Raw genomic sequence first — 11,839 nt, forward strand, 5'->3', positions numbered from 1 at the left:
ACTGGCATTGTCTCACGTCTTCTCTCATTGGATGTTTTTTGGGTTTTTTTCTTACACTTCAGTCCAACAGGTCCAGCTGGTAAAAACAGTAACTGAAGCATAACGTGGAGTCAAATGAACTGAAAGTATTTGAAACTCTTCAGTTTTTAAAAAACAACCTTTTACATCCTCATTCTTCACACATATCATCATTCCAACAGATATAAAGATTGCAGTTACAAAAAACAAAACTAAGAAACACAACAATACATTCTATTAGAATATTTAGAAAAACTGAGAATAAAGCTGACATGCAGGTTGTGGATAAAAGCTTAATTGGTAAGAATAAGTTAACTTTTAAAGACTGAAGTTGAATCTCTAAGATTAAAAAATATCAATAATTAGCTATTTTCAGAAAATATTACTGTATAACTGTTGACTTTGTTTAATATAACAAATTATTTTTATTATACCACATAAATATGATAGTAATAGCAAAATATTTAACAATATTTAAATGAAGTTCCTTAAATTACAGTATTACATTTTAAAGATTATATTTATGACACCTAAAAACATATTTCAAAACTTTGTCTGCCAACATGGAAAACAGACGATTGTGTAATTTCCTCTGTGGGAGTGTGTGTTTGTCTGTTGATCTTTCTGTCTGTTAGCAAAATATCTCATAAATCACTGGACATAAATTATTAAGACTCAGAAAGTAATCCCTGGATGTACATCTAGAACTGACGAGTCAACTCAACTCAAGATGGCTGCCAAAGCTTTTACAAAACACTAAAATGGCCGCAACTCAGCTCCACAAAAACTTTAAAAAACAAAACCAAATAGTGACCCTGGTACCTACAGGCTGTGGGGAAAACACCGGTCCAACCAGAGTACAGCAGCCATTTACTGAACAACAGAACCAGAAAAAAGACACTCGGCTATGAGGAAGAACAGAGTCAGGAATGCATTCTGAAAAGTTTAAGACCTGTTTATGTTGATAAGGGAGTGGCTGCCATTTCTCTGTAAAAGTAAACACCTCTCTTCTAAGAATCAACTCTAAAGAATGACTGCATGCCTTCTGCTGATGTGTGAACACCATCAAGTGTCAAAATTAGTTTTTAGCTGGTGCAGCTGCAGGTTACTGTTCACAGCATAATAACTAAAACCATAAATGCAACCTTTGATGGATGCACGTTATATTACTCCATGAACACTTGTTTATTAGGACCTATTTTCTGTCTCCATGTTGGTCTCAGGAATGGCTCACCCTCAGGTTAAACGTTCTGATCAACAGTCTGACAAAAACGTGATCATGTCTGTTTGTCTGGTTTCTTCACCCAGCCTCATTATTTTTTAAAAGCAGTAACACTAACTATTACTGCTTTGTGCTGAAAGAAAAACATCTTCTGTCATGATGAATAGTTTCTGGTATTTCACTTATTAAAGTTGATCTTGTTTTCTGTATTCATGTTTAGTTTTCCTGATTTCTGGACATTGCTTTCTGTTCTCTGTTGGTAAATTTTCTTGTGCTTTTGGTGAATTTACTTTGTCCCACCTGGAGCCTGTACTACAGTCAGAGATTATCTGCTTAAACTGGTTATGCTGAGCTAAGATGAAGTTTTTGATATTGTGAAGTCTCTTTTAGCTTGACTAGATCACCCTGATAACACATGCAGAAGTCATAACCTGCTCAACAGCAACTCATAAAGCTTTTTATGTTTGTTTGGTGCATTAGTTTAAATAGTCACAAATACAGAACATGAATTTGATTTATTTTTTGACATTAAAGTTGTTTTGATTAAAGTTATGATTTTAAAGAACACACATGGGAAGCCATGCTTTTATTTTGAAGTGTTTGGGTTTATATGTACAAGATTGAAGACCCATAAAAATTAGTCAACAGAGGATTCATGTAACTCAACTCAAGTCAGAAATTTAATTATCCTCCATCATATATAATTTAAAACATTACAAGTTCCAAAGCAACTAAAGGTTATAAAAATGTACAGCTTTTAATGCTTTCAAACCATTAAATTCATGAAATAGTGAACACGTTCCTTCTTCATGTTTTGTTTTCTTATTCCTTATTTAAATATGTTGCTTTATGATAATTTAATTTATTCTAAATCCTATTCTTGTTAATAAAATGTTTAAGTAAAAACTTGCGAGAGGAAAAAAACATTTGCCTTTGAAACTGTAGTTGTCTCACATTTGCTCTCATTATGCTTCAGTCCAACAGGTCCAACTGGTAACAGCAGTAACTGAAGCACAAAATGGAGTCAAATAAACAAAGTATTTGGAAGTACTGAGTCTCCTCTTGACTTAAAAAAAAAAAAAAACTTTTACATCCTCATTCTTCACTCATATCATCATTCCAACTCATATAAAACTGCACTTACAAAAAATAAAACTAACAAACACAACAACACATACTATTAATTAAAAATATATATATATATTGAAAAACTGAGAATAAAGCTGACATGCAGGTTGTGGATAAAAGCTTAATTGGTAAGAATAAGATTAAAAAAATAAGAATAAAAAATATAAATTGTTGACTTTTTTCAGAAAATGTCTTAAACTTTTGATTTTGTTAATTTAAAATAAATTATTTTATTATACCACATAAATATTACGGTAGTAATACAATTTAGTACATTTATGATAGTGTTGAAACTTTTGTTTATAGAGAGGTTAGAAAGCGAAAACAGGTGTGGCCACGTTCTTGGAAAGCAGGTAATTATGTTAATTAAGGTGAGGTGGGAACATGGAGCCTGAGGCAGTCACAAAATGTTCCAGTGCAGAGTGCCTTAGACAGAAATAGATTCTTATCATATAGATTGCAATCAAACATTGTACTGATGAATTCTGGTCATTATGATGTGTGAATGGTAGCCTAAACTTTAAAGCACAACTTCAGAAACTTCATTTCACATCCAGTCAATACACACATACTTGTTTTCATGAAATATCAGGACATATGACAAAAATAGGACAAAATGGATATGTGCCTTTCGAAAGGTTCTAGAGGCCTGAGAATCAAATGGTTCTCTATCCATGCTTTCTGGAAAATGTTTATCTATTCAGATTTTAGCTAGAGCTATATTTTGGTCAAACCTGATTTTTATGCGACTTATGGGGACATTGTCTGGTTTTTGTGACTTTTGAGAGTTTTTACCTTTCACACAGTTATTTCATGTCTAAGTGACTTGTGAGGCCCAGAGATACACACAGTATTTTCCAGTATATGTGACTTATAAAGACCAGATAACTACAGTGTCTGTATTTGCAACATGGCCTGTTTCAAATATCTGCATAATAAGCATAGTTGTGTATTCATCACACTCACCAGTCAAGCAACATCTGAAATAAACCAGATGTTCATGCTACTACAAGACAGCAAAACTGAGTTGTTCAGACACCTAAAAGAGACAGTTAAAGAATATGGTAATTCTACTGTTTAATCCTTATTGCATAGCATTTATGAATTTTGCAGATAGCATTCATGTGGAAACAGAGGGGGAAAAAAACAAAACACTGACTTTCTTGATTTGTTTCTATTTTTTAACTGCTGGCAACAAATGTAAACTTAAACAAATTCGACAGAGCTGAGCACCTTACAAAAGCAGATAATAAAAATAAAATTTGCTATTACCGATAAAACTGCACCTGAGTCAAGTTTAAGATTTTATAGTTCTATTTCTTCATCCTCCTTTTTAATGCTACGATTCTGTTATGATTGTAGTATTTGATTCCAGCCCAATCTCTCTTTTAAACCTACTGGTTCTGCCTGGAGGCAGGTGTCACAGTCCCTTTTACCTGGTACTTTGCAGCTTGTTATGAAATATAACGTGCCGTTCGACAGCATTCACTTCATCATCTGTCCACTTGCTTCTCACCTTCCCAGCTGTCATACATGCAAACAAAATATCTTTACTGAAGAATAATAATGATGAAAAATGTTTAATATAAGATATTTTAGACAGAAATGTGAATATAAAATGCTCTTTTTACCTTGCTTTTCATTGGAAAAGAACCAAACGAATCAAGAACCAAAAGTAAACGACACATAAAATTTTGCAAAATTGGTCTCACACACTAAATGACCCAGTGAAATAACATGATATTTTTAAAAAACAAAATAATATAGATGTCTCACCTCTTCTGCAGTTAGTTTTCTGTGGAAAGGCATAAAACCAGAGGTCTGGCTGACCTAAAAAGACCAAGTAAAAGACTAATTTTTAGCCAGCTGAATCTTAAATAAGTTATTGCAATTATAAACAAAAACAGGTGTAGAACTACAGACAATAAAAAACTAAATAATAGTTTAAGGTTACTTTGAAGTATAAAGGATTTTACTTCTGCACTGAGCTCAACTGAGAAATTTATCTGTGTTTAATGGGAACTAGAAATGTGTAATAACCTGTTGGAAGGATGAAGTGATGTCCTGCTCAATTCTGGCTCTCCTGAAGGTTGAGCCGGGATGTGTACACTTGGTGTCTGCAACAAAACACAAATACACTGTTAAATTCATTCAATATTAAACCAAATATCATCCTAGTTTAACTAGGATTGAGGCTTATTAAAATTGACACTATAGAAAGACTTAATACTGTAGAGTATCTCACCCTAAACAATATGAGGACATTGTTACACACACACACACACTTCCATTTATTCAGACCAAATGGGGACATCAAGTAAACTCACTAAACTCTTTCAAAGTTAAGACAATATGAGGACATTGTGACACACACTGCCATGTATTCAGACCATATGAGGACATGACGACTACAAATATGTTGAATCTGTCTTCCTGGCTTCTTCTGTTTTCTGTTGTTGTCAAAGAAAGTTCTGGACCCCACCCTAATGTAAATGGATCAAGTTCCTAAAGAATTAATTCACATAAACCCTTCAGCAGGAGGAGCACAAATACACTTTCGTTTATTTAGACTACATGAGGATGTCAAATTAAACACACTAAAGTCTTTCAAAGTTAAGACAATATGAGGACATTGTGACACACTACCATTTATTCAGACCATAGGAGGATGTCAAATTAAGCACACTAGTCTTTTAAAGTTAAGACAATATGAGGACTAGTAGACCTTTGAAAACATTTTAACACAGTAGTGACATATGGGTACAAATGTGTGAAAAGTGTGTTAAGTTCCAAAACTGTCCACTAGTTGGCGGAATTGAAGGTGAGCAAAAATGATAAACACACTCACACAGAAAAATTATAAAAATTGTGATATTTTAGAACATTGGAGATTTCTGGTTTAGGGACATGTTGGGGGCTTCTAGAGCACTCTAGTATGCTCGGAAATTGAGGACTTTGAAAAATGTCCTCATATTTCCACAGGTCCTGATAGTGAAGGTGTGTTATCATAAAAATGTCCAGACATGCCATGAAAACAAGTACAAATACACACACACAGGCAACTGGCCTGCAGTCACCCTCCAAAGTTGATTTGATTGAACCAAGAGTTCTTAAACACTAATTTCAAGGGTGCTATTTCTCCTTGAAAGAGTAAAGAATATACATTTGAGCTGCATTCCACTTCTGCAGCCATGGATGCTGGTTGTTCTGTAGAAGTGGAATGCAGCCCTCATTAATGCACCTGTGTTTTTCCTACTTATTAAAATCAAAATGTCTGATGTGAAATAAAAATGTTTGCACTGTTGAGGTTCATGTAATAATTCCTGTCTGGCCAAACTACTTTTGCACTAAGTGTTAGGGTGAAACTTCCCTTAACCTGCTAAAAGAAACCACACGGAGAGGATTGTTTGTTTCTGACAACTTTTGCAAAAGGAGAAGTTCCTCGGCAGCAATTAATAGCGTTGCCTGTCCGGGAAGCTCTGACCTCTGCAGGAGCTATCATTTTTTATTAAGAGAAAGCAAAGGGTGTGGACTGAGCCAGCCAGAGCCGGTCCAGTCCATAGTGTAAACAAATGATAACACATAGCTGGGACAGAAGACATCTTAAGCATAACACAGAAATTGTAGGGCGCCAGAAGCTGGCGCTGCTGTGTGAAACCTTGAAAACCTGTAGACACGAGCATGAACTTCAATAGCTTGTGTGTTGAGAGCTCGTATGATAGGAATGAAGGGCATTAAACCCTCTGACATTCAGTTGTGTCATGTAGACAGATTTGCACATCACAATTAAAAAAAAAACAACACTAAGAGTGCCCTCTGGTGTATCTGTTGTGGAAAATCACTTATTTTCTCTAAATATTGTGTACCTTTTGAAAAAAAAAACTAGATTGGCATACTGTTTCATTTTTTATTTTTTTCAACTCAACAATTCACATGATTTTCATTTGATTTAAGATGGTGCTAGGCATTAAGACTCTGCCCAATAAAAAGCTGTTTTGATTGAAATGTCAGAGGTGCAAATAAATGAGCCACTTATGAAATCCTGCGGTGTGCAAGCCTGTTTCTGTCAAACTGTCTTTGCTGTTACCCAGAAACATAACCATTTTTTTAGGTTGCGTTTTTTATCTTTCCGATTGCAGCTTCGGATTAGGCTAAAGGGCGATTCCACCTAATTTTTCACTACCATCAGCATCTTTAATCTACTCTAGTTAAACAACTACAACACCTAGACACTTCAAACCTGAACCAGATTATTCTGCTCTGATTGTAGAACATTTAAAACCAAATGTGTGATCTGTGAAACCTTAATCTGATTTGTGAAACCTCAATAGAGGGTGATTTCAGCACTTTTTTGGTATCTGAATCACACTAGAACTAGTCCAGCTCCAAAACTACAACACCCAGACACTTCAAACCTGAACCAGATTATTCTGCTCTGATTGCAGAACATTTAAAATCAAATGTGTGATCTGTGAAACCTTAATCTAATTTGTGAAACCTCAATAAAGGGGGATTTTAGCACTTTCCTTTTTTTTTACATCCGGACCACACTAGAACTGGTCAAGCTCCAAAATTACAACACCTCACTGGTATTTGATAAAAGGTAAAAATTATTATAAAATCTTTGTTCTAAATGTGTTTGTGCAGCGTGAACAATCAACATTCATATAAACTAATTCATGTCATTTCAGTGAGTCATCATGGTTGTGCCCTGAGTCCTCTGTTGCTTCAGATGATGCTGATCCCCATGGATTTACAAACACACACAAATACATGTAATATACACATTCAAGTCACTTGTTTTAAATAAATGCTTCTATTTTAATTAAGTCTTCATTTGGTCTTCATTGTAACTGATGTGCAGGGGGATAATGAATGATTGACCTCAGTATTTTTTAAAGTCTGGCTACGGCCCTGCCTGTATCTTGGACCTGGACTCTTCGCCTGCCCCACTGGATAAGTTCATCACTCTCTGCTTTCCTGGTACCGACCTTTGCCTGTCTGACCACGAGCAAGTTTCAATCTCTGTGACTTACCTGCTGTGTCCATCGAGCCAAGCCTCTGTTGCAACTGGTGGTCTTCCTCCTCCCGTTATTCCACTGGGCCACCTGCCATCCAGTACTCCCAGTGTTCTCCCTGCTAACCAATAAAGCTATGTTAACGTTTCACTCCTGTGTTGTGGTTGAATTACAGGATCCTCCTAGTGAATCTTGTCAGATATATAAACTAATACTGATATATTTGTACTATAAAGGTAACAAATACAGAAAAAAGTATTAGAGTGATGAAATAAATAGAACTATTAAACAAAATAGAAATTATGTAGATAGAAGATGCTTCGTAATCTCTACACGTAGAGTTGAATTTCATATATTAAATGTGTCCTTGTTTGACTGGAGTACACTCAACAAAACTCTGCTAATGTTTTTACCACAGGAAGCAGACAGTTAAAGGAGAACCGTTGGCACCAACCTGGGTCCCCATGACGTCCACCGTTGGTGCCTTTGGTCTTCTGCGCTTCTCCCTTCATATCATGACAGGTAAGGTTTACTGAACCTAATCTGTGCCAGAGGAAGCTTTGTCTGGCAGTAGTAAGTAGCAGCATCGCCGTTCTCTGGATCTTTGCAAGTAAGATGTTTCTGTTCTGATACAGAGGGTTTTTTCACTGGTCTGTTTTCTTAGCCTATCACTAGAGGGCGCCATTGTAGCAGATTCATTCAGTCAAGGGGAAATGAGAGAAAGAAGACAGAACTGGGTGGTTTAACAAACATTTAGATGAGAATCGAAACTGTACATTTTTATGTGTAAAAATCAAACAGATGAAATATTTGTAAATATTAAGTTTCTTGTTTTTTCTTTGTCTGTTTGAGGGGTTGAGTGAATGAATGATTTGCTTATTTTGTCTTAAAAAAAACAACAGGTGCAGTTTGCAACAAAAAAATTAAAAAGTACCATTAAAGCCTCAATATCAGACCAGTTTTTACCTTTTATGTATCATTGTGATTCCTGAGGAAACAGGAAAGTTACTGAAGCAAACCTTCTCTGAAGCCCTCAGAGGGTCACAGATAATGTAGTTAGCATCACTAGCTTCCTTAAGGAGTTAGTTTTTGAAATACAGTTTAGAGCTGCAGTTTCACTGCTTTTATTTATTGTCTTTAATTTTTTTTTTGCTTGATGAATCTGTACTGAATGACTAAAACTTCAAGTTATTTATGACCAAGGCTAAAGGCCTTTATTTAAAAGATAGCTCTTCTTTCACTGATTGGTCAGAAAATAAACCTTTAACCTTTACTCCATCTTTAACTGAGTTATTGTAGCTGTGTTTACATGTAGCCACTAATTACATGTAGGACAGATGGGAGGGCTTTGATACCATAAGATGCCTCATAGTTTTACAGTCATAAGATCACTCAGGTCAGCGTTTCCCCCAGAAAAGAGGCTAAGCCCAGTGGTAAGTGGCCATTCGCCAGTCGATCGCCGGTCGACTGTGATTTAGTCAAAAAAAAAATTATTAAAGTTGACAGGAAAATTGAAAATAAGGCTATTTATTACGTGATATTATAAGATATTTGTGTCAAATATTTACACAACTACAGTTTTACAAAAAGGAACTTTTAAAATACTTTTTAAAACTATAATACAATTAAAATAAATACAAATTGTTTGCACCTAATTTGAATCCTAATTTAAGTCACATTTACAAATAATTAAATTAACATGAATGAAAAAGTGAAATCAAGGCACCGACACACATCTCACATCAAGGCCAATAAATAACAACAGAGAAATCTACTGAACTGTGCTTCTTGTGGCACAGGCTCTACATGTAACAACAAAACAAAGCATATGTAATGCTGAATTTAATAGCACCATTTTACTGTTAAATGAGTAATTACCATGCATTATAATAATATTTTTACTAAGTATTCAGACAGTATTCAGTCTTGTAAAGCCACCTGCTGAATTTCTGCTCAACTAACCCTTTTTGTTTAAACCCGCTTGTTCAATATTTATTGCTGATACAGTCACATTTTGGTGCTCCTCTAGAGCACCAAAATGCTCCTCTAGAGCACCAAAATCTTCCATTTCAAATAGAGTGCAAGGTTACAAAAATTGGGAGGTGCACAACCACGATGCGACACCGCGTGGGGCCAATCACGCAGGGGCAGGTACAGTGCAATTGCGTTACTGTTGGCGTGCGCACCCTCGCGCAGTGATCCTCTAAAGAGGTAGAGGCTGATTCAAGATGGCGCCAGTGGGTGTGGCCTGCCGTCTCTTGCTGTCAACGCTGTTTGTGTGTTTGCTGTTTTTGTTTGTTTTGCCTGGTGCCGGTTCATTACTAGTGTATGATTGCCAAACATTGCTGGATCTTTGCCTTTTTGCAAAGAATCTAGTAAAAATTGACAATGATTACGGTGCTCATTCAACGTTTCAGCCGTTTCTCATCCCCGGCCGGATACCTGCTCATCATTGCCACACTCTTGCTCCACTCCCTCGGCGTAAACGCCGGCGTTGCCGGGGTAAACGCAGCGGCCGACTGTTAAAGTTTAAGGCTCTCCTGGCACGATCTTCCACGGCTTCTTGGAGAAAAAATGGAGTGGTTCCCGGACTATTTTTTAACCCACGATTGCTGGACCCTGCCGAGAGCGGGCTGGTTTATGTCGTCGGTTCGGATGATGTAATCCACCTCCACGGCCCCTGCTCTCCCCGTCCCCACTGGCGCGGTGTAAATCCACGCAATCTACGAGCCCTGCGTCGGGCCCCACAGACAGCCACCGCTTCGGATGCGCTGGCCCCTGCCAGGTTCAGCCTTGTTAACGCAAGATCACTGGAAAATAAAATTTTCATCTTGAGGGATTTCTTCATGACCCGTGACCTGGATTTTCTCATTGTAACGGAGACATGGCTGGGTACTGGTGAGCCTACCTCTCTTATTGAACTGTCACCACCGGATTGCTGCTATTTTAATTCCCCGCGCCTGTCGGGTCGAAAAGGAGGAGGAATAGTGGTTGTTTTTAAAAGTGATTTTAAATGCCGGCAGATTTGCTTGCAATGCTCATTTACAAGGTATGAACATTGTTCTTTTGAAATTGGTCGCTCTCATGTTGTCTTGTGTGCCGTCATTTATCGGTCACCCAAGTACAATAAGGATTTTATAAGTGACTTCTCTGAATTTTTGGCTGAAATTCTACTTAAGTATGACCATGTTCTTATTTTCGGTGATTTTAATATTCACACTTGTTGCCCAGAAGAGCCGATCTCCAGGAACTTTTTAAATGTAATTGACTCTTTTAACTTTGTGTAGTCTGTGTCTGGTCCTACTCATATACTTGGGCACACACTCGACTTGGTGTTGTCGCTCAGTTTGGATGTTTCCAATTTGGACATATGTGACGCTGTTTTCTCGGATCATATGCCGATTTTATTTGACGTTCCTACTCACTGTTCGGTTAAACTGCGCGCTATCCCTCAGCGCTGTCGCATGTTTAACTCCTCCTCTCCAGCCCAATTTTCCTCTACTTTCCTTGGTCTCTGCAAGGATAACCCTAAAGACTCTCCTTGTTTAAATCTCAACGAACTGGTTTGCGGCTTCCACTCTGTTTGTTTACAAACACTGGACAAGATTGCTCCTTTGAAGAGCCGGCGCATCAAACCTGCACCCGAGCCCTGGCTGAATGATGTCACTCGCGCTGCCAGGCGTGAGTGCAGGAGAGCGGAGCGCAGGTGGAAAAAGGATGGGCTACATGTTTCTCTTGGTATTCTCAAAGAGAGCCTGCTGCAGTATCAGAGGACTGTAATAGCTGAGAAAAACAAATATCTCTCAGGGATAATTGCTTCTAATTGTAATAATCCCAGTGTTCTGTTCAAAACCATAGATACTGTTCTCCATGCTCCCAAATCTTGGTTTTGACTCCTCCACTGAAATCTGTGAACGTTTCCTTCACTTCTTCACTGATAAAATTGTGTCAACTAGAGCTTGTATCTCTCAGCCTTCCTATGAACCTTCTATCCCTTTGCACTGCTCGTCTATTTTTGATCAGTTCAAGTCGGTGTCTTTCTCTTTCCTTGAGGACACAGTTGGCCACATGAGGCCCTCTGGCTCCCCTGCAGATCCTATCCCACCTCGCTTGTTTAAAGAGGAACTTGCTACTATAGGGCCAAATGTGCTACAGATTATCAATAGTAGTCTTTTTTCAGGTATAGTACCTAGGGTTTTTAAGCATGCATTTGTACGTCCTCTACTTAAAAAAACAGGCCTTGACCCCTCTCTTTGCTCCAATTTCAGGCCTATTTCTAATCTCCCATTTGTTTCTAAAATACTAGAGAATGTTGTTTACAACCAGTTGTTACCTTTTTTAGAGGACAATGGTATCACTGAGCCATTTCAATCTGGGTTCAAAGCCCTCCACAGTACAGAGAGTGCACTTCTGAGGGTTTCTAATGATATATTCTTGTCAACAGACTCTGGAA

At 37.4% G+C, this 11,839-nt stretch overlaps 1 long non-coding RNA gene across 1 annotated transcript; it reads right to left on the minus strand.

Moving 5' to 3' along the window:
- Nucleotides 1–797: 797 nt before the first annotated feature.
- Nucleotides 798–8,538, minus strand: LOC119617164. Its single transcript, XR_005233347.1, has 4 exons — nucleotides 7,405–8,538; nucleotides 4,409–4,485; nucleotides 4,145–4,198; nucleotides 798–3,892 (listed from the first exon to the last, which is right to left on the minus strand). It is a non-coding gene; the product is annotated as an uncharacterized LOC119617164 (long non-coding RNA).
- Between the last annotated feature and the right edge of the window lie 3,301 nt (nucleotides 8,539–11,839).

Source organism: Kryptolebias marmoratus, linkage group LG7 (genome assembly GCF_001649575.2).
Source record: "Kryptolebias marmoratus isolate JLee-2015 linkage group LG7, ASM164957v2, whole genome shotgun sequence".
NCBI lineage: Eukaryota > Metazoa > Chordata > Actinopteri > Cyprinodontiformes > Rivulidae > Kryptolebias > Kryptolebias marmoratus.